The 22,712-nt window shown below is 39.6% G+C and overlaps 1 long non-coding RNA gene across 1 annotated transcript; it reads right to left on the bottom strand.

Annotated features, from left to right (window-relative positions):
- Positions 1-19,229: 19,229 nt before the first annotated feature.
- LOC115399983 (uncharacterized) lies at positions 19,230-21,914 on the bottom strand. Its single transcript, XR_003932749.1, has 4 exons — positions 21,749-21,914; positions 20,344-20,422; positions 19,809-19,956; positions 19,230-19,322 (listed from the first exon to the last, which is right to left on the bottom strand). It is a non-coding gene; the product is annotated as an uncharacterized LOC115399983 (long non-coding RNA).
- Positions 21,915-22,712: the final 798 nt, after the last annotated feature.

Genomic DNA, 22,712 nt, shown 5'->3' with positions numbered 1-22,712 from the left:
TTTTTCAACTTTTTCAACGATTTTCAACTGTTTCAACTTTATGCAGCGTTTTCAACCTTTCTCAACCTTTTTCAACTTATTGCAGTGTTTTCAACCTTTTAGAACTTTTTTCAACTTTTTGCAGCGTTTTCAACCTTTCTCACCCTTTTTCAACTTTTTTCAACTTTTTGCAGCGTTTTCAACATTTTCAACCTTATTCAACTGTTTTCAACTTTTTGCAGTGTTTTCAAACTTTTTCAACATTTTTACAGTGTTTTCAAACGTTTTCAGTTTTTTTTCAACTTGTTGCAGTGTTTTCAACCTTTCTCAACTTTTTTCAACTTTTTACAGTGTTTTCCAACTTTTTCCAACTTTTTCAACTTTTTGTAGTGTTTTCAACCTTTTTTCAAACTTTTTCAAGTTTTTGCAGTGTTTTAAAACTTTTTCAACCTTTTTCAACTTTTTGCAGTGTTTTCAACCTTTTTTCAAACTTTTTCAACTTTTTGCAGTGTTTTAAAATTTTTTCAACCTTTTTCAACTTTTTGAAGTGTTTTCAACCTTTTTCAACTTTTTGCAGCGTTTTCACCTTTTTCAAGGTTTTTCAACTTTTTGCAGTTTTTTCAAAGGTTTTCAACCTTTATCAACCTTTTTCAACTTCTTCAACTTTTTGCAGCATTTTCAAAGTTTTTCAAACTTTTTCAACTTTTTGCAGCGTTTTAAAACTTTTTCAACCTTTATCAATGTTTTTCAACTTTTTGCAGCGTTTTTAAACGTTTTCAACCTTTTTCAACTTTGTGCAGCGTTTTCAACCTTTTTCAACCTTTTTCAACTTTTTGCAGTGTTTTCACCCTTTTTCAACCTTTTTCAACTTTTTGCAGTGTTTTCAAACTTTTTCAACCTTTTTCAACTTTTTGCAGCGTTTTTAACTTTTTCAGTGATTTTCAACTTTTTACAGTGTTTTCAACCTTTCTCAACTTTTTTCAACTTTTTACACTGTTTTCCAACTTTTTCCAACTTTTTCAACTTTTTGCAGTGTTTTCCAAATTTTTTGAAAAACTTTTTCAACTTCTTGCTGTGTTTTCAACCTTTTTCAACTTTTTTCAACTTTTTGCAGTGTTTTTAATCTATTTCAAACCGTTTTTAACTTTTTTCAACTTTTTGCAGAGTTTTCAACCTTTTTCAACTTTTTGTAGTGTTTTCAATCTTTTTCAACTTTTTGGAGTGTTTTCAATCTTTTTCAACTTTTTGCAGCGTTTTCACCTTTTTCAAGGTTTTTCAACTTTTTGTAGCGTTTTCACCTTTTTCAAGGTTTTTCAACTTTTTGCAGTGTTGTCAAAGGTTTTCAACCTTTATCAACCTTTTTCAACTCTTTGCAGTGTTTTCAAGCTTTGTCAAAATTTTTCAACTTCCTTTTCAACCTTTCTTCTTGAACTTCTTCTGCATTACAGTTTAGCATTTTCAGCTCAGCATTCACACTTGCAGTTTCTTCAGGAACTGCAAATTTTTCTAGTTGTGTGAATGCCTGAGGCATTCACACGATTACATTCCTCTTCTGACTTCTTCCGCCGTTTTTTGGCACGCTTCTCCTCCTACAAATTTTGTCCGATTTGAGCCATTCAAATATCAAAATGTGCAGCTTTTTAAGGACATTCCGGCTATGTTCTGGCTTTTTAATATCTCTTAAACTTTTTGAAATATTTCAACTTTTGTGCAACTTTTTTCCCCATGTTAACAGATGGAGATTTTTTCAAACTTTGGAACCTTATAACTTCTTCAAATCTTAACCGATTTTAACCATTCAACTTTTAAAATATTCAACTTTTTAAACCCTTTCTTCAACCTTTTTAAAGTTTTTCAACTTTGTTCAACTTTTTCAAATATTTCAACTTTTAAAATTATTTTTAACATTGAAGTCAATGGGAAAACCCTTCAACGGACCTTTGAACTCCTTCAACTTTGACCCCTTACAACTTTGTCATACTTTGACGTAGACAAGTCATTTTACTTGCAAAATGTAGGAATTTTTGTCCTCTATTCAGGTATGTTATATGATGTCCAGATTTTTTACCAAATTCAAACTGTGAGCCTTCAAGTACGGAGAGCATTTCAGCCGTTTTTGGAGTTTACAATGGGTGTGTATTGGAAAAGCTAGAGTGGGAGAAAGGAATTTAGAGTGCGGGAGGCTCTGGATTTAAACCAAAAAAATAATTCTTTTCTCGTCCCCCTGGCCACATCTCTAGCTAAATCTGCACGAAAACCTCTGAAAACGTAGCCATTTTTGTTGTGACCCATACAATTGAGTCACTTTGTCTCTATCTCAAACGGTTCTCTCTCCAGCTGCATTTCTGTGAGGAGAGCGCAGGATTTTCTCCCATCCGCTCCAATGCATTTTGGAGAGAGATTTTCTCGCTCAAATCCAAAACTTCACTCATGTTCGCACCCTCGCAGTGGCTGAACAGATGATCCTACAGACATGATTCCTGCACCATTAAATTCATGAAAGACTTCTGAATGTGATTGTGAAAAAATCTTTTTCAATTTCACCTCTGGGTTCTTGAGGAATGACATTTTCTCAACCATGCGCACTCCATTAAAAAGTGCTGATTCACTGTCATGGCTGCTGTGCAGCTGGTCTCCATAGCAACAAACACACCTGTTGTGCTGCTGCTGCTTGATTAGTCTGGATTTTTCCATTAAGACTGGACACTGACATCTGACACTGACTCTACTGCTCCCTCTACCTTTTTCAACTTTTTGCAGCGTTTTCAACCTTTTTCAACCGTTTTCAACATTTTTCAAACTTTTCCAACTTTTTTCAACTTTTTACAGTGTTTTCAACCTTGCTTGAAGCTTGAAGATTTTAACCATTCAACTTTTAAAATATTCAACTTTTTAAACCCTTTCTTCAACCTTTTTAAACTTTTTCAACTTTCTTCAACTTTTTCAAATATTTCAACTTTTTAAAATTATTTTTAACATTGAACTGGATGGGAAAACCCTTCAACTGACCTTTCAACTCCTTCAACTTTGAACCCTTACAACTTTGTCATACTTTGACATAGACAAGTCATTTTACTTTTAAAACGTAGGCATTTTTGTCCTTTATTCGGGTATGTAATATTATTTCAAGAAGTTTTACCAAATTTAAACTGTGAGCCTTCAAGCACGGACAGAATTTCAGCCTTTTTTGGAGTTTACAATGGGTGTGTATTGGAGAGGCTAGAGTGGGAGAGTGGCAGGTAGAGTGTGAGAGACTCTCGATTTGAACCCAAAAAAAAAATTTTTTCTCATCCGTACGGCCACATTTCTGGCTCAGTCTGCACAAAAACCCCTCAAAACGTAGGAATTTTTCTTGTGACCCGTACAATTGAGTCACTTTGTCTCTATCTCAAATGGTTCTCTCTCCAGAGGCATTTGTTTGAGGAGAGTGCAGAATTTTCTCCCATCCGCTCCAATGCATTTTCAAGACGCCTGAATCCAAAACTTCAGTCGTGTTCGCACAATCGCCGTGGCTGAATGGATGATCCTACAGACATGATTCCTGCACCATTAAATTCATGAAAGGCTTCTGAATCTGACTGTGTGAAAATCTTTTTCATTTTCGCCTTTCGGTCCCCGAGAAATGCCATTTCTTCAACCATCCGCACTCCATTAAAAAGTGCTTATTCACTGTCATGGCTGCTGTGCAGCTGGTCTCCATAGCAACAGACACACCTGTTGTGCTGCTGCTGCTTGATTAGTCTGGATTTTTCCATTAAGACTGGAGCTCTATTGATCCTCTGTTACTCTGACACTGACTCTCCTGCTGTTTACTGCTCTCCTCTACTATGTCAACTTATAAGATTGTTAAAATGTTTCATGATTTTTTCAACTATTTTTGACCTTTTCAACCTTTTTTCAACTTTTTCAACTTTTTCCAACTTTTTTCAACGTTTTCAACATGTTTCTAGTTTTTTCAACTTTTATCAGATTTTTTTTCACCTTTTCAACCTTTCTTCAGCTTTTTCGAACTTTTTCCATTTTTTTCAGCTTTTCTCAACTTTTTCAACCTTTTTCAAGTTTTTCAACTTTTTTGCCCATTGCAAATCTAATCTGCTCCTTGATTAGTCTGGATCTTTCCATTAAGACTGGATCTCTATTGATCCTCTGTTACTCTAACACTCACTCTACTGGTGTTTACTGCTCTGTTGTACTTTTCAACTATTAAGCGTTTTCAACTGTTTAACAACTTTTTCAACCTATTCCTCCTTTTTTGAAAAAGCTTTCATTCAACCTTATAACTGATTTCAATGCTTTTTTCAATTTTTTTTTTAATTTTTAACTGTTACATCTTAATTTTTCAGCATCTTTTGACTTTTTTACTTTTTCATTTAAACTTTTAAGACTTCCAACTTTGGCTGTTTTTTTCTTTTTTTATTTTACACTTTTTCATCTCATTGCCTTCTTCATTTCAATAATTTGAAATATTCAACATTTTTAAATATTTAGGATTTTTATTCTATTTAGGAATTTTTTGTGCTGTTATCTTTTTGTCAAGTTATTCAGGTTTTCCAGATTTTTATAACTTTTAATGTCTTTTCTTCCTTCATTTTCAACTTTTTTTCTGCTTTGTTTAACTTATTGAACTTCTTGGACCTTTCTTAAATTTTTACACTTTTTTAAGCTGTTTTCACGTGTTTGATTATCTAAAACTATTTTTGAAGTTTTTAAGTTGTGTTCTGCGTTTCTAACCCTTGTAATCTCTCTCCAGCTTTTTTCAACTTTGTCAAATTTTTCAACTTATTTGAACTTTGTTTTGACAATCACACTTTTCAAGCTTTTTATTTCTTTTTCATTTTTTTACTATGATTTCAGATTTTCATGGATAATTGAACATTTTAGTTAAGACTTTTATGTCATGTCTAAAACAAAGAACCCAGACAGTGGAAAAACAGCCAGCATTAATGTGCAGAAATATCAACTCAACTATCAGACTTCTCCAAGCACGATGCAGCTCTCTCTCTCTCTCTCTCTCTCTCTCTCTCTCTCTCTCTCTCTCTCTCTCTGTCTCTCTCTCTCTCTCTCTCTCACTCTCTCTCTCACTCTCTCTCTCTCGCTCTCTGTCACATACACACGCTCGCGCACTGTCCGTGGTGCTGAACTCCTCTGATTCTCTTGCTCTCTCTTTCTCTCTCTCTCTCTGTCTCTCTCTCGCTCTCTCTCTCTCTCTCACACACACACACACACACACACACACACACACACACACACACACACACACACACACACACACACACTCATCAGCTGGCTGTGGTGCTGGATTCCCCATGTTATGGTTTGAGCGGTGTGTCTGAAAGTAGGACCCTGCTAATGCTCGCTGCGAAACTAAACTGAACTAAACGCTTTAATAAAGACGATTCCCTTCAGCGCGTTGGGTCCAGTTACTTATTCTTGAAACACATCGGGTCTGTCTGTCTGTCTGTCTGTCTGTCTGTCTGTCTGTCTGTCTGTCTGTCTGTCTGTCTGTCTGTCTGTCTCTCTGTCTGTCTGTCTATCTATCTGTCTGTCTGTCTGTCTGTCTGTCTGTCTGTCTGTCTGTCTGTCTTTCTCTCTGTCTGTCTGTCTATCTATCTGTCTATCTATCTGTCTGTCTCTCTGTCTGTCTGTCTATCTATCTATGTATCTGTCTGTCTGTCTGTCTGTCTGCCTGCCTGTCTGTCTGTCTGTCTGTCTGTCTGTCTGTCTATCTATCTATCTATGTATCTGTCTGTCTGTCTGTCTGTCTGCCTGCCTGTCTGTCTGTCTGTCTGTCTGTCTATCTGTCTCTCTGTCTTTCTTTCTATCTATCTATCTATCTATCTATCTGTCTGTCTGTCTGTCTGTCTGTCTGTCTGTCTGTCTGTCTTGGTGGCACTTGTTCAGAGTTGAAAGTTTTTCAAGGTAAGTAGAAGGATGTATTAAATTCATCATTTTAATTTTAATGAAAAATGTTACTTTTTTAATTCAAATTTCACATGTTAATTTAACTTGTATATGAACAAAATTATCTCCAGCAGAATTAGTTTCTTTCATTTTAGTTTAAGATCAGACAGTAAGATTTGGCTCGGGAAGAAAAGATGATGGAGTGATTTGTGAACATGAAGACAAACAATGACCAAAACCATTTTTTTAAAAGATGATTTTAATAATACGATCTCCCTTCATCACTACTTTGATTTGCACTGAAGATTTGGTGATTTGGCCCTCAAAAGGCCTCCACAGGTCTTGGGCGATGGTCTTCACCTCATCGGAGTCCAGGAGGAGGTCCACCAACCCCTCCAGCTCCTCCTGGACTGTTGCCCCGACCACTGTCACCAGCTGGGTGTCCTCCTCCAACTCCTGTGAGACAAAGACAGCAGAAAGTAGAATCAGCTTTGAAAGGAAAGGCAGATCCCAGCAGAAAGGAATCAGACAGAAGTACCTGGATGCCGGTGTAATTGGTGGACTGCAGCTGGAAGCCATAGTCGTTCCTGATGCACCTCAGGTGGCTGATTTTGACTATAGCCCCCAGCTGCAGAGGCTGGAGGGCGGCCTCCCTCCACAAAACCACTGGGAGCTGAGTTTCATCCTGTGGACAGAACAAACATGAGGCATGGACATAGAAGACGTCTGTCTCACAGTGTCAGGGTGTCTCTGTCCACTCGTGTCTGCTGTCTGTCTTTGTGTGTCTCCATCAGTGTGTGCGTGTATCAGTCTATGTCTGTGTGTGCGTGTGTGTGTGTGTGTGTGTGTGTGTGTCTGTCCATCCTTCCTTGTGTGTGTGATTGTCTTCTGTCCTTCCTGTCTGTCTCTCTGTCTCCCACACCTCCCACACTCATGTAGTCAGTATGAATTCAAAAGGAATCATGTGTGGAACTCACCTTTCGGAGGGTGAGTCTGCGGAGGGGGACCGCTCCTCCAACCTTTTTGCACAACATGGGTGCCAGGATCTGAAGAAAGAGAGGAGGATTGTCAGAGGTCTCTGTTTTGTGTCCTATGTGGGGGCTGAAGCTGCCACATGAGGAAATACTTACGTCCTCAACCTCCCCCTCCACCGTCACGAGTCCAATGTGCTCTTGGCACTCGGACAGTGCGGTCTCAGTCGACGGAGGATGCAGGAGGGCTTTGGCCTCCTCCACAACCGCACTGCTCGGTGTCAGGGGCACAGTCGAGAAGAATTTGGTGCCCTCACCTACACGGATGTTGCGTGGGGGTGCCCCCCCCGCTGAGGGTGTACCCCCTCATAATGTAGGTCTCCCCCTCTTTTATTTTCCCGGCATATTTTTCGAACACGGTGATTTTTGCTGCTGAATCACCGTCTGTGATTGTGGCAACTTTATTTTCTTTTTTAATTCTCGGCAAAATGCCTTCTTTTGTCGCTTCCCAAGTGAGCGTCACCACCCTCCTCTCCGCTGCCACCACAAAAATTTTCAGTGGTGGTGGTGGGGTGGCCAGTGGGCCGAAAAGTACTTTTTCCATTGACATCCTGCAATGATAAAACAAAGACAGATTAGTGAACGCTCTAATACTAGATTTACTGTTATCCAATTTACTCCTCACTCTGAAATTATCATTAAAGAAAACTTAATTTCGAACACTGCAGAACCACCGACCGTTTTCTGAATTGTCATTTCATATCATATCTTCACACACATCCCTTTTCCCACAACTGCTGCCGTAAGCCACAAAAAAGTCATTCATAAATTTTCAAACAGAGTTTTAACAGCTCCACGAGAGCAGTATTTATTTGGAAACAGCAAAACATCACGAAGACCAGCTAATAAACCAGTTAATTTGACTTAATTTAATGTGAAAAGACAGGAAAAAAAAAACTTACGTGGCTCCTTGAACTCTCAGCGAAACAATGGCGCCGAGGCTCCTGTGTTGCTATGGCAACTCGCTTCCCAAATCCTCACGAGCTCGGGCTTGGCACTTTGCCCGCGAATATGATCGTAAGAGAAGGGGGTGACGTCACTGGACTCAACATGCTAGAGTTTTCATGAATGGGTTTAGTTTAGTTTAGTTCTTAAGCTAGCATTAGCAGTCGCATACTTTCACACACACTCCTAAAACCATTAAACGGGGAATTCAGCACTACAGACAGCGCTCGTGTGCGCGTGTGTGTGAGAGAGAGCGCTGCTTCGGGTGTCTGCTCCCGGTGAGACACCCGCTTCGTCCCGGACTCACCTGGAGCAGAGACCATTTTTATTACGACTTTTATTACAGCAGAGCGCTGCGTCCTGGCTCACCGGGAGCAGAGACACCTGCAGCGGCTGCCCGGACAGAGCGCTCTGCTGCAGGTGTCTTTGCCCATGTCTGTCTGTCTATCTATCTATCTATCTATCTATCTAACTAACTAACTTTTTCAATAACTTAGTTTGTCTTGGTTTCAACTTTGTCACACTTTTCAAGCTTTTTATTGCTTTTTTTCATTTTTGTGTGAATGCTGAAGGCATTCACACCTTTATTTTCCTGTTTCTCTTTAATTGTGTGAATGCTGAAGGCATTCACACCTTTACATTCCAAATCTTTATTTATTCTTCTGTATTCTTCCCCCATTTTTTGGCACGCTTCTCCTCCTACAAATTTTGTCCGATTTGAACCATTCATATATCAAATTGTGCAGCTTTTTAAGGACATTCCGGCTATGTTCTAACTTTTTTATATCTTTTAAACTTTTTGAAATATTTCAACTTTTGTGCAACTTTTTGCCCCATGTTAACGGATGGAGATTTTTTCAAACTGTGGAACCTTATAACTTCTTCAAATCTTAACCGATTTTAACCATTCAACTTTTAAAATATTCAACTTTTTAAACCCTTTCTTCAACCTTTTTCAACTTTTTCAACTTTGTTCAACTTTTTGAAATATTTCAACTTTTTAAAATTATTTTTAACATTGAAGTGGATGGGAAAACCCTTCAACTGACCTTTCAACTCCTTCAACTTTGAACCCTTACTACTTTGTCATACTTTGACATAGACAAGTCATTTTACTTTTAAAACGTAGGCATTTTTGTCCTCTATTCAGGTATGTAGTATCATCTCAAGATCTTTTACCAAATTTAAACTGTGAGGCTTCAAGTATGGAGGGAATTTTAGCCGTTTCTGAAGTTTATAATGGGTGTGTATTGGAAAAGCTAGAGTGGGAGAATCAAATTTAGAGTGCGGGAGGCTCTGAATTTTAAGCAAAAAAAAAATTATTTTCTCGTCCGTACGGCCACATTTCTGGCTCAATCTGCACAATAACCCCTCTAAACGTAGGAATTTCTCTTGTGACCCGTACAATTGAGTCACTATGTCTCTATCTCAAACGGTTCTCTCTCCAGAGGCATTTGTTTGAGGAGAGTGCAGAATTTTCTCCCATCCGCTCCAATGCATTTTGGAGACGCCTGAATCCAAAACTTCACTCGTGTTCACACAATCGCCGTGGCTGAATGGATGATCCTACAGACATGATTCCTGCACCATTAAATTCATGAAAGGCTTCTGAATCTGACTGTGTGAAAATCTTTTTCAATTTCACATCTCGGTCCCCGTGAAACGCCATTTCTTCAACCATGCGCACTCCATTAAAAAGTGCTGATTCACTGTCATGGCTGCTGTGCAGCTGGTCTCCATTGCAACAGACACACCTGTTGTGCTGACTGCTGCTTGATTAGTCTGGATTTTTCCATTAAGACTGGAGCTCCATTGATCCTCTGTTACTCTGACACTGACTCCACTGATTCTTCTCCCTCTATCAACTTTTTTCAAGTTTTTGCAGCGTTTTTCAACCTTTTTCAACTTTTTTCAACTTTTTGCAGTGTTATCAAACTTTTTTTAACCTTTTTCAACTTTTTGCAGTGTTTTCAACCTTTTTCAGCTTTTTTCAACTTTTTGCAATGTTTTCAACCTTTTTCAACTGTTTGCAGTGTTTTCAACGTTTTTCAAACTTTTTCAACTTTTTGTAGTGATTTTAAACTTTTTCAACTATTTTCAACCTTTTTCAAATTTTTTCAACCTTTTTCAAACTTTTTCAAGTTTTTGTGGTGTTTTCAACCTTTTTCAAACTTTTTCAACTTTTTGCAGTGTTTTCAGACTTTTTCAACTTTTTTCAACTTTTTTAAAACTTTTTCAACTTTTTGCAGTGTTTTCAACCTTTTTCAACCCTTTTCAACTTTTTGCAGGGTTTTCAAACTTTTTCAACCTTTTTCAAACTTTTTCAACTTCTTGCAGTGATTTCAAACTTTTTCAACTTTTTTCAACCTTTTTCAAACTTTTTCAACCTTTTTCAACTTTTTGCGGTGTTTTCAACCTTTTTCAAACTTTTTCAACTTTTTGCAGTGTTTTCAAACTTTTTTAACCTTTTTCAACTTTTTGAAGTGTTTTCAACCTTTTTTAACCCTTTTCAACTTTTTGCAGTGTTTTCAACCTTTTTCAAACTTTTTCAACTTTTTGCAGTGTTTTCAAACTTTTTCAAACTTTTTCAACTTTTTGCAGTGTTTTCAAACTTTTTCAACCTTTTCAACTTTTTTCAACGTTTTTCAACTTTTTGCAGTGTTTTCAACCTTTTTCAACATTTTTCAACTTTTTTTCAGGGTTTTTCACCTTTTCTTATTCAGTTTTTCTGCATTACAGTTGAACATTTTCAGCTCAGCATTCACACTTGCAGTTTCTTCAGGAACTGCAAATTTTTTCTAGTATTATTCTGACTTCTTCCGCCGTTTTTTGGCGCTTAACTCCTCTTACAGTTTTTGTCCGATTTGAACCATTAATATATCAAAATGTTCAGCTTTTTAAGGACATTCCTGCTATGTTCTAGCTTTTTAAAACCTTTTAAACTTTTTAAAATATTTGAACTTTTGTGCAACTTTTTGCCCCATGTTAACGGATGGAGAAATTTTTAAACTTTATAACCCTTTAACTCCTTCAAATCTTAACCGATTTTAACCATTCAACTTTTAAACCATTCAACTTTTAAACCCTTTCTTAAACCTTTTTAAACTTTTTAAACCTTTTTAAACTTTTTGAAATATTTCAACTTTTTAAAATTATTTTTAACATTGAATTGGATGGAAAACCCATTCAACTGACCTTTCAACTCCTCCAAATTTGAACCCTTAAAACTTTGTCATACTTTCACATAGAAAAGTCATTTAACTTTTAAAACGTAGGCATTTTTGTCCTCTATTCAGGTATGTAATATCATTGCAAGATCTTTCACCAAATTTAAACTGTGAGCCTTCAAGTACGGAGAGAATTTCAGCCATTTTTGGAGTTTACAATGGGTGTGTATTGGAAAAGCTAGAGTGGGAGAAAGGAATTTAGAGTGCGGGAGGCTCTGAATTTTAACCCAAAAATACATTCTTTTCTCATCCATACGGCCACATTTCTGGGTCAATCTGCACAATAACCCCTCAAAACGTAGGAATTTTTCTTGTGACCGGTAAAATTGAGTCACTTTGTCTCTACCTCAAACCGTTCTCTCTCTAGAGGCATTTGTTTGAGGAGAGTGCAGAATTTTCTGCCATCCGCTCCAATGCATTTTCGAGACGCCTGAATCCAAAACTTCTCTCATGTTCGCACAATCGCCGTGGCTGAATGGATGATCCTACAGACATGATTCCTGCACCATTAAATTCATGAAAGGCTTCTGAATCTGACTGTATGAAAATCTTTTTCAATTTCACCTTTCGGTCCCTGAGTAATGCCATTTCTTCAACCATGCGCACTCCATTAAAAAGTGCTGATTCACTGTCATGGCTGCTGTGCAGCTGGTCTCCATTGCAACAGACACACCTGTTGTGCTGACTGCTGCTTGATTAGTCTGTATTTTTCCATTAAGACTGGAGCTCTATTGATCCTCTGTTACTCTGACACTGACTGCACTGCTCCTTCTACCTCTATCAACTGTTTTAAGTTTTTCAACCTTTTTTAATCCTTTTCAACTTTTTACAGTGTTTTCAACATTTTTAAACCTCATTCAACCTTTTTGCAGTGTTTTCAACCTTTTCCAAACTATTTCAACCTTTTCAACTTTTTTCAACCCTTTTTAACTTTTTGCAGTGTTTTCAACATTTTTCAACTTTTTGCAGTGTTTTCAACCTTTTTCAACTTTTTTCAACCTTTTCAACTTTTTCAACGCTTTTCAACTTTTTGTAGTGTTTTCAAACTTTTTCAACTTTTTTCAACGCTTTTCAACTTTTTGCAGTGTTTTCAAACTTTTTCAAACTTTTTCAACTTTTTGCAGTGTTTTCAACCTTTTTCAACTTTTTTCAACCCTTTTCAACTTTTTGCAGTGTTTTCAAACTTTTTTAAAACTTTTTCAACTTTTTGCAGTGTTTTCAACCTTTTTCAACTTTTTGCAGTGTTTTCAACCTTTTTCAACTTTTTGCAGTGTTTTCAAACTTTTTCAACCTTTTCAACTTTTTTTTCAACTTTTTCAACTTTTTGCAGTGTTTTCAACATTTTTAAACCTCATTCAACCTTTTTGCAGTGTTTTCAAAATCCTTAAACCTTTTTGCAGTGTTTTTCAACATTTCTTAAAGTTTTCCAACTTTTTGCAGCGTTTTCAACCTTTTTTTTAACTTTTTGCAGTGTTTCCAAACTTTTTCAGCCTTTTTTCAACTTTTTGCAGTTTTCAAACTTTTTAAACCTTTTCGAACTTTTGCAATGTTTTCAACCTTTTTCAACTTTTTGCAGTGTTTCCAAACCTTTTTAACCTTTTTCAACCTTTTTCAACTTCTTTACAGTGTTTTCAAGCTTTTTCAACCTTTTTCAACTTTTTGCAGTGTTTCAAAACTTTTTCAACCTTTTTCAACTTTTTGCGGTGTTCCCAAACTTTTTCAACCCTTTTTCAACCTTTATCAACTTTTTGCAGTGTTTTCAATCTTTTTCAACTTTCTTCAACTTTTTGCAGTGTTTTCAACCTTTTTCAACTTTTTGCAGTGTTTTCAACATTTTTAAACCTTTTTCAACCTTTTGAAGTGTTTTCAACCTTTTTCAACTTTCTTCAACTTTTTGCAGTGTTTTCAACCTTTTTCAACTTTTTGCAGTGTTTTTGAACTTTTAAACCTTTTTCAAATTTTTTCAACCTTCTGACAGTTTTTTCCAACTTTTTCAACCATTTTTCAACTTTTTTGCAGTTTTTTGAACCTTTTTCAACTTTTTCCAAGTTTTTGCAGTGTTTTTAAACTTAATCAACCTTTTTCAACTTTTTGCAGTGTCTTCAAACTTTGTCAACCTTTTTCAATCTTTAAAATTTTTGCAGCATTTTTAACCTTTTTCAACTTTTTCCAGCATTTTCAAACATTGTCGACCTTTTTCAACTTTTTGCAGTGTTTTCAAACTTTCTCAACCTTTTTTAACTTTTTGCAGCGTTTTCAAACTTTTTCAACCTTTTTCAACTTTTTTCAGTGTTTACAAAATTTGCCAACCTTTGTCAACATATTCATAACTTTTTGCAGTGTTTTCAAACTTTCACAACTCTTTTCTACTCTTTTTGCAGTGTTTTCAAAATTTCTCAACCTTTTTCAAGACAGACAAAGAACGTTTAGTCAAAAAAAAATTTAAGACTTCTATTCTTTAATTTAAGCTGTACCGACAGCGGGTGGCACACACCGCCCTCGGTGGCCTGAGTCCCAGGTCCACTCGGTCCCGTGTCCTGTTTGGTCCTGTGTCCTGCTCAGCAGTGGGTCCGATGTCGGCTGTGTGTGTGTGTGTGTGTGTGTGTGTCTCGGTGGGACGGTCCCCGCCGTGGGGAGCAGACCGGGCCACGGTGCCGCTGCTGTCTGACTCTGAGATATAATTAAATTAAACAATAAAAATCTGAGCTGTATCACGTGAGTCAGCCTCATTATTTGTAATATCAGGGTTAAATTAACGAATCTATAATGTATTCAGACCTCAGCCGGTGTCCGTTTGTCCAGGCGACGCTGTTCATTGCTGCTGCGAGCTCCCTTAAAGGTGCTGTAGGCAGGATTCCGCAACTCCGCCATCTTGCTTAGGTTTACCTAAGCAAGATGGCAATTTGACCCATCTAAGATGGCGATTTGAAACCCAGCACAGCCAATCATGCCTTTTTTCTCTGACATCACGCCCTTATGCAAGTTAAGCCCCTCCCACAAGAACGTGTGACGAACGCCCCTCAACCAATCACGGTTAGAGCCTCATGGGCTCTTCTGATTGGTCAAAGATACCTGGAGCTGTTGAGATTCCTTTTCAGCTCAGAACAGAGACAGATGGAAACGCTGCGCCCTCGTGGTAGTGCAATTATGTTACACTCCTAAAGGATAATCAATGGATACTCTAACATTTAATCCAAAGAAAACAGAAAAATTAGCATCGACTAGCAAAATCCTGCCTACAGCACCTTAAGACAGCGTTTTCCTATTCTCCTTTAATTCCAGTTTTTATTCTTCCAAAGAGCTCCTCCTGATTTACCTCCACCTGAAAGGTGATGCTATTATTATGAAAAACTCACTAAAATGTCAGTCCGACTGCGAGGATGGCGATTGGTAGCAGGAGGGCTTTGTTTAGAATAATTAATTAGCCATGTGCTAGTCTTAGCATAGCTGGTTTAACTGACACAGTAATTTATTCGTTACCAATATCAAGAACTTACCAGAATGAAAATGTGTGAAACATATCAAGAAATATCTTGGGATGACATCGAACTTTATGTCCACACGTCTAACAGCAGCGACCGGGGCAAGCCGCCTTATTTTATTGTAACATGATACAGTGCTTCCAAGCAGGAAAACAAAAAAAACCCAGCCCATTATCTAACTTTTTGCCCTTCTGGTAATGCCAGTGAGCCTTACAACCACCAACACAGCAGTTTCAAACCATTTTTGTCATTACTTTTCCAACTTCTAATGGGTTTGCACTGCAGTGCGTTTGTTATACCCCTTCAAAATGGCGGATCAACATTAAAAATGGCTCGGAGCCTTTTTTGTGGCATCATGCTCCAAAGCTCAATTCTGAATGTTTAGTGTATAGAAGCATGTGGGTCAGAACATTGACAGTTCAATTCTGACCTTTCTCTCTGCCAATGACCGAGTCGTTGGTCTGAACAGCTCCTTCTCGCGGACAATGAGAGCCGGTTCACAACTGTCTGAGTGCCTTCCTGTGTTCAAACCGTCCTTCATGTGTCTCCTGTGTGCCTGATGAGTCTGAGCTGTCACCACTGCCTTCATGTGAACTGACTGATGACATCTCTGACTTTCAGTTTTCCACAGCACGCTCCAGACATCTGAACGCAGCAGCTAAAGAGGTGAGGAGAACTGTCGGGACGAAGAGTACAGCCGCTGTTTCAGACTAACTGGCTTCCCTATTAAGTGGTTTCTCTCATGTTCCTTGCTGCTAGATATTAAACCAGATAAAAAGCTGTCCACGTTCAACATTAACTGTGGCGAGCAGCCGCAGGAAATGCGAAAGTCAAGAAGGAAACAGAAGTCAGCCACCAGTTAACAAGGAAACTGGTTTATTTGAAACACCATAAACCAATTTATCACATATTTTTGCTGTGGAAAACACTCTCTCTCTCTCTCTCTCTCTCTCTCTCTCTCTCTCTCTCTCTCTCTCTCTCTCTCTCTCTCTCTCTCTCTCTCTCTCTCTCTCACACACACACACACTCACACTCACACACACATCACAAAATGCTCTGTCAAAGGACATGTAGCAGCTTTTGGATGCACTTTTCTGGGGACGACAAGCAAGGTATGGCACGATGTTGATCAGTAAAATCAGTCTTTCAAATCTGGGCCATCAAACAGCTGACACCACCACATGACACCCCAGCAGTGACAGTAACAGCTCAGATGTCCAAAAATAAATAATGACTCTTCACTAATGAAGGTGATGTCTCCTTGCTTGTAATAAAGATCACATAACATTTATCAAGGAGCCAGTCTTTACAATGATTTAGAATCATTAATGACATCATGTTGCTGTAATGAAAAAAATGTGCTAAATTTGTTTAAAGAATTTGCTTGAATGTGAAAGTACAGGTAAATATGAAACTAATTATATTTACCTTGAAATTGCATTAAAAATAACATTAAATTGTTAGTATGGACATCAACCTTTATTTGACAGCAATAAATGTAGTTGCTGATCATAATTGTTATTTTACATTAATTTGAAAAGATGACATATAAATGATACAGCCATTAAAAAGTAATCAAATTGTTTGTGAGTAGGGCATCACATAAAAAACAGGTTGGTAATTCACAAATAATGTTTTGTACACTAAAACTACTGTTAGATTTATAGTTACCAACTATAAAATTGGGACTTTGGGTTTGTATGTTTCTTTTTTAACAGCTCCACTCTTTGGAGTGAGACTGGTTGAGACACACTGTTTGACACCTCTGACTCCAGGAGACACTTCAGGTGTGGACAGGAGGGACACCAGAGGAGGACCTGTCCTCAGGAGGAGGACAGGAAGAGGAGGAGATGGAGGAGTCTAAGAAGACAGGAGAAGATGGAGGAGGAGGAGGTGAAGAGGAAAACATGAGAATGAGAGGAGGTGAAGAGGAAGAGGAGCAGGAGGACAGGAGGAGGAGGTGGTTAAGAGGAAGAGAGGAGGAGAAGGATGGGAAGAGAAGGAGGAGGAGGAGGTGAAGGAAGACAGGAGGAGGAGGAGGAGGAGGAGGTGAAGGAAGGGAGGAGGTGAAGGAAGACAGGAGGAGGAGGAGGAGGTGAAGGAAGACAGGAGGAGGAGGAGGAGGTGAAGGAAGACAGGAGGAGGAGGAGGAGGAGGAGGTGAAGAGGAAGAGGAACAGGAGGAGGAAGAGAGGAGGTGAAGAGGAGCAGGACAGGACGAGGAGGTGGTTAAGAGGAAGAGAGGAGGAGACGGATGTGGAGAGAAGGAGGAGGAGGAGGTGAAGGAAGACAGGAGGAGGAGGAGGAGGTGAAGGAAGACAGGAGGAGGAGGAGATTAGGTGAAGAGGAAGAGGGCAGGAGGAGGAGGAGGTGAAGGTGAAGAGGAGCAGGAGGAGGAGGTGATGGAGGAGTCAAAGGAGGAGGTGAAGGAGCAGAGGCCTTCTGATCGGCCCTCTGATCAGACTGTGTTTAGTCTCCATCATTCTCTCTCAGACAGAGACAGCCTGCAGGTGCAGCTGCAGCTTTGAATTCTGACTCTGGACTCTGATTGGACGGTCAGAGGGCCTCGGTTTGATTGATTGGCTGCTGCTCATCATAACTATCTTATTACTGTCTAAACTTTCATCACTCGGACCCTGACCTTCGGGAAGAGAGGTGGGTGTCTCTGCGCTGATAGCTGTAGCATGCTAATGCAGCCGTTAGCTTTTCAATGTCTATTACAGCATAGATGTGGTTTGATCAGGAGCTCTCAGCTCTCCAACCTGGTTTCAGCTTTTTTTTTAATCAGTTTTAATCTCCGTTTGCGTTTTGTGAGCATATTTCAGAAAGATGCTGCTCTGTGTGTCGATGCTGTTTGTTCCTGATAAATCTATTTAATGAGGTTTTCTCCGTCTACTTTCTGAGGTGTAGTGTTAATATTGAAGACTTGATAAAGTTCTGGATCATTTTAAATTACAGGCTACAGTCTAAACCTGCTCTGTTTCCCTCCTTATTCCGCTGTAGCTCCGGTAACGGGTTATAAATGTGTCGTTAATTCACTCCGGTGGATTCAGTCCGTTAACGGAGCTGGTTTTACATTTAAACCTCATAAGTTATATATTTCCAGTAAAACGTTGTGTTAACCCTGGTATTGTGAGGAGAATTCAGAAAAAAACGAGGCTGTTTTTAAAGAATAGATGTGTTTAAAGTGTGAATGTGTTTGAATTAGTCAGCCGTTAGCCACAGGCCGCGTTTTTTTCGTTTTGCGCTTCTTTTCATCTGCCTGCTTCATCCTCTCTTCACTAAAATCACCATTTAAACTGATCATTTCTGGCTAATCTTTGAAAATTCGTTCCTTCTAAATTAATACTTTATTTTAAAACTCAACACAACTGATTTTCATTCAGAAATAAAACATCCCTCTCTTTTTCTTTCTCTATTTGTGTGTGTGTGTGTGTGTGTGTGTGTGTGTGTGTGTGTGTGTGTGTGTGTGTGTGTGTGTGTGTCCTGTGGTATTTTAATGCCATCCTCATAATAAAGCCAGTGTAAAGTGTGTGTGCACTGAGCAGCCTCTGAGTCAAACAGCTGAGAGTGTAAAGATAATGTCAGTCTGAGTCCATCACTGATCAAGACTGATTCATCCTGTAGTGAGGACTGAAATGACAGAGTGTTTTTCTTTTTTCTGAACAGATACTGTGTAAACATGTAACTGATTTGATCCTAACAATCATCAGCTTCAATCATCAATCTGAAATATCTAAAAACCATCCAGCCTCAGTGTATTCAGTAAAGATCAGTAAAGATGAGGAAAACTGGAACCTGTCATGATCACTGAGTTCTTTCTGATTTTGTCCACTAATGTTTCTTTGTTTTCGTCTTTGCAGAATGTCACTGCGAAAAATCCTGTTTAACCCCGAGCAGAACTGCCTGTCGCCACCAGCAGTAAAAATCCTGGTGCACTGTATTAAAAAAAAAATTGGTTGAATTGATTATTCATAGGGTGAAGCGTTTCACGAAATGTTTTGAGTTGACTCAATTACTATTTAAAAACATTGACTGAACGAAAAACTCTTCGTTGGCTATTAATTCAGCCAATTGCTGAATAATCATTGACAGAACGAAAGACTGTTGGCTTATTAATTGAGCCAATTGAAACAAATGAGTTGACACCATGTCATATTCCACATCATGTGCTCACTCAACTAGGACTTATTAGTCATCACAACTATAAAGTAATAATTGAGTGAATAACATAATAATGACTGCATGAATTAATATTTAAATGATATATACTCAACATAAAATATAGCCTAATTAAATAAAGACTAATAAAGACAAATTTACTTTAAATGTTTATTTTTCTGTGTACAAAACAAAACATTTAAATTCAAATTCAAAAAATTACACAACATTTGAAAAGAGTGCAAAACAGAGCAACACCAATAGCTGACAGTATAAGCTGTAAAGGAAAGTCTGGGGTTCAAGGCTCGTAAGGAGGTAGCAATGGCGCAGCTTCCAGGCCTCCCGGAGGCCCCACAATCTCCAGGATACCCATTGGCATGGGGCTTGAGGCTTCGTACACACCATCTGGCTATAGATGGAGCACATTAATAAAAAGGAAATTAAAAACAATATCCAAATGATATTGATGGACAGATGGATGTTCTCCTTGAAATGCTGATTTACCTGGCAGGTGTTGAAAAGCTCGGTTTTCTCCCCCAGGTAATACTGCAGCCCTTTGACAGCCACCACCCTCCGATGTTTAACGATCTCTGTGGTCTGGATACACAGGACAAGTCAAGTCACATGCATATTGTTCATACATGTACATTATACAGCATATTTCATACAAGACGTGTAAACTCAAAGTGCTTAAACATGAAAACAAAGTAAACAGTTCTAAATTAAAACAAAAAACAACAATGTAATGCTGTCACTGTACAATTTTTTACAATGTCGACTCTTTCAGACATAGTGTGGGAATGGAGTGGGCAGGCAGCTCATTTCACATCTAGAATCTAAAGGCTGATTCATTGTAACTGCATACATACATCTACTGTATGTACAGTGTACTGAAAACAGCTTCTACTGAAAATAGCAGACTGACAAGCTCACTATGTGACATTGTGAGCTTGTCGATCAGCTATTCTCAGCAGAAGCTTTACCCACAATAACAGAAAACACTATTTTCAATCGTGAGGGACTCCGGACACCCAGTAGGGTTTAAGTGATGAAGACACATTTGTCTGTTATTTTCCATCTTACCTGCTCGTCTCGGTACTCCAACAGACTCCTTAGTGTCACTTGAGTGGGGTGGTGAGCTGCGGTGCGGAGCTCTGGTGTGCTCATCCAAGGAGGGGAAGAACGTTTCCATCAATTCTTTTCCTGTTACTCTTTTGAATTCTGCATGTACCTGCAAAACAATTAGATAATGAAGAGACAACTTGTGAATGTACAACCTGTAGACAGATCATAGCAAAAACCACAGATGTAGCATCACGTCACTTGCTCAGGACAGATCAGAGTGACCATCTTCAATACCAGGCTTAAAGGGCCATTCCACCTTTGAGGCATCAGACCCTTTATTTATTGTTAGGGTATAAGAAACATGGCCCTGGTGTTGTTTTTGTGTTTATTCTGTGTTTCTAGAAATATTAGTCTAACTTCCTCTTGACAAAATCATTACATCCCATTTCTCTTCCCACCTACAGTTAGTTCCACCCCTCTCCAGTGCATATGGTTGTCTCAGTTGTGTGACATTTTATGTGGAAGGAACAAAGTAAAACATACACAAACTTACCTGATCCAACAAGAATAGGGCTGGCCATCTCTGGCTGATTGTGGAGACATGCACATCTTCAGCAACGACCTCCTTTCATCTGAGGGAGAAGATACATAACTATAGATATGTGACAGATATTTACAGGGTAGTGCAAGTCAATGAGAAGAAACTGTGTCAAACAGAAGAAACTGCCCTGAGTAGAGAGATGCCAAAATAAAAAGTTAAGATGGAAGCCAAAGAACGGCACAGCCAATTTATTTCATGATGTGTAGTGGGCTTGTAGATCTGTTGTTTTCACTAGTTTGGGTCCTGGCAAATGTCATAATTCCCCTTTGGGTCACAGGCAAAAAGGTTTGGGAGCCACTGCTTTAGGAGACTGTGAAATGACCCTTACAAGTTAGGAAAAAGTGTTTTCCTTAAAGGTATAATGGAGGATTTTCTCGATAAAGTCGAAGCCAAACGTCTGTTACTCGCTTATTGAAAAACGCGCATGCGCCAGACCGTCCTACCTGCTCTGCTGCTCCGACGAGCACGCTTGACGGCGTGACGCAAGCATTTCTTCAGCGTGATTGACATGTCAGAGGACCAATAGTTGACGCTCGCATCACGCCATTCATTGGCTAAAACATCGTCCATTATACCGTTATATATTCAAACAACTTTAATGGGACTGAGGTCCATTTAGTTCAATTTGTACTTTGTCAGAGTTAAGGGAACCCAGTGGTTTGAGAATGACAGGATTACAGCTACTTCCAGAGCAAGTATTGATATAAATACAAATGCTAGAAAAGCTGACCTTATTAAAGCCTTCAAAGCTAGCTTTCCCGCCGAGACGTTTGCTTCCCGACTGATGGTTTGCTTGCTAGGCTGTTTACCAGGCAAAACCATATTATAAATCTATGCTAGAGCGAGCTGGCCAACGAGCTGACGGCGTTCGTCCGCCAACAGCTGTCGCACAGAGGCGCTGCTATGCCCACGCCGGGGCGAGTGTCAGCTAGCCGGCTAACGGGCGAACGTGCCGCTCGCGGGACAGGAGCTAGGCGTCAGCTAGCAGGCGGACGTGCCGCTCGCGGGACCGGAGCAAGCGTCAGCTAGCGGGCTTACGGGCGGACGTGCCGCTCGCGGGACCGGAGCTAGCTTTAGCTAAACCCTGCCCCGCGGGTTTGGCTAACGTGCGGACGTGCTGCTCGTGGGGCCTCGGGCGCTGTTAGACGGCTAATGCTGTTAGCTGGCTAAACATTGACCTTATGAATTAGAGGGGTAATATGTAAGTTAGCTGCCCGGCTACCCAAGCTAACTGGCTAGCTAGCAAGCAAAAAATGTTACAGTCCCCCAAGAACAGATTCCACAGAAAAACAAATTTCTTTTGACTCTGGTTTCAGAGATTGACAATGTTAATAAGCAAACGCACAGTGTTGCTTACCTGTCACTCCTCGTCCCTCCGTGAGGCCGTGTCGACAAACTTTGTGGCTTTGCCGTACTTCCTTTGCTCGAAGTTCATTACCGCAAATGACGCCGCCCACATTTGTTCAGTCAACAAATGCAAAACTTGTCCAATCCATTCACTCAATTACTGTATGTTAGTTGAGTCAATATCAGCCATTGTTGGCGTCCACCCAACAACAATTTATCACCTGACTCAATATTTTTTATGAATAATTGTACAAACATTTATTAACTGGCTTTCCCAATAACAACACTTGAGCCAATGGTCTATTTCAACTTGCCTTAGCAATCTTCTAATTGAGTCAATGTTTTGGTAATTGGGTTTTTTACGGTGTGGTGGCAGCGGAGGAGCGACAGAAGGTGCTCTGGTGGACCCAGAAAGAGGGGTCCGGGATCACTCCCGGGCCCGAGAAGATTAACACAGTAGCTGCCGTCACAGACGGCAGCTACTGCACCACGATAACACTTTTCTCGGAGTATGCTCACCGCATCCAAGTGGGGGGGACCTTCTACATGAGAGGGTACACTCTCGTGGGAGGGTCCCCCCCATTCTACATAAACATCAACCAGGGAACGCGGTTCTTCGCGACCTCTCCCCTGGCACCGGAGAGTGCGGTCCTGGAGGCTGCCAAGGCCCTGCTCCACCCCCCCTCCAAGAAGACCGCACTCTCCGAGTGCCAGCACCAGACAGGATTTGTGACGGTGGAGGGAGAGGTCGCGGAGGTACGTATTTCCTCAGCTAGCAGCTTCAACCTGACACCAAAAACTCTATTCTGACTCTCCTCCTCTTCTTCCTCAGATCCGGCGGCCCTACCTGACCAGGGGAAGAGGGAGAGGAGCGGCCCCCCTCCGCAGGATCACGCTGAAGAAGGTTAGTCACACACACACACACACACACACACACACACACACACACACACACACACACACACACACACACA

The sequence above is a fragment of the Salarias fasciatus genome, chromosome 14 (assembly GCF_902148845.1).
Source record: "Salarias fasciatus chromosome 14, fSalaFa1.1, whole genome shotgun sequence".
Taxonomy (NCBI): Eukaryota; Metazoa; Chordata; class Actinopteri; order Blenniiformes; family Blenniidae; genus Salarias; species Salarias fasciatus.
Note: the sequence above shows the minus strand (reverse complement) of the source record. Positions and strands in the feature narration are given on the sequence as shown.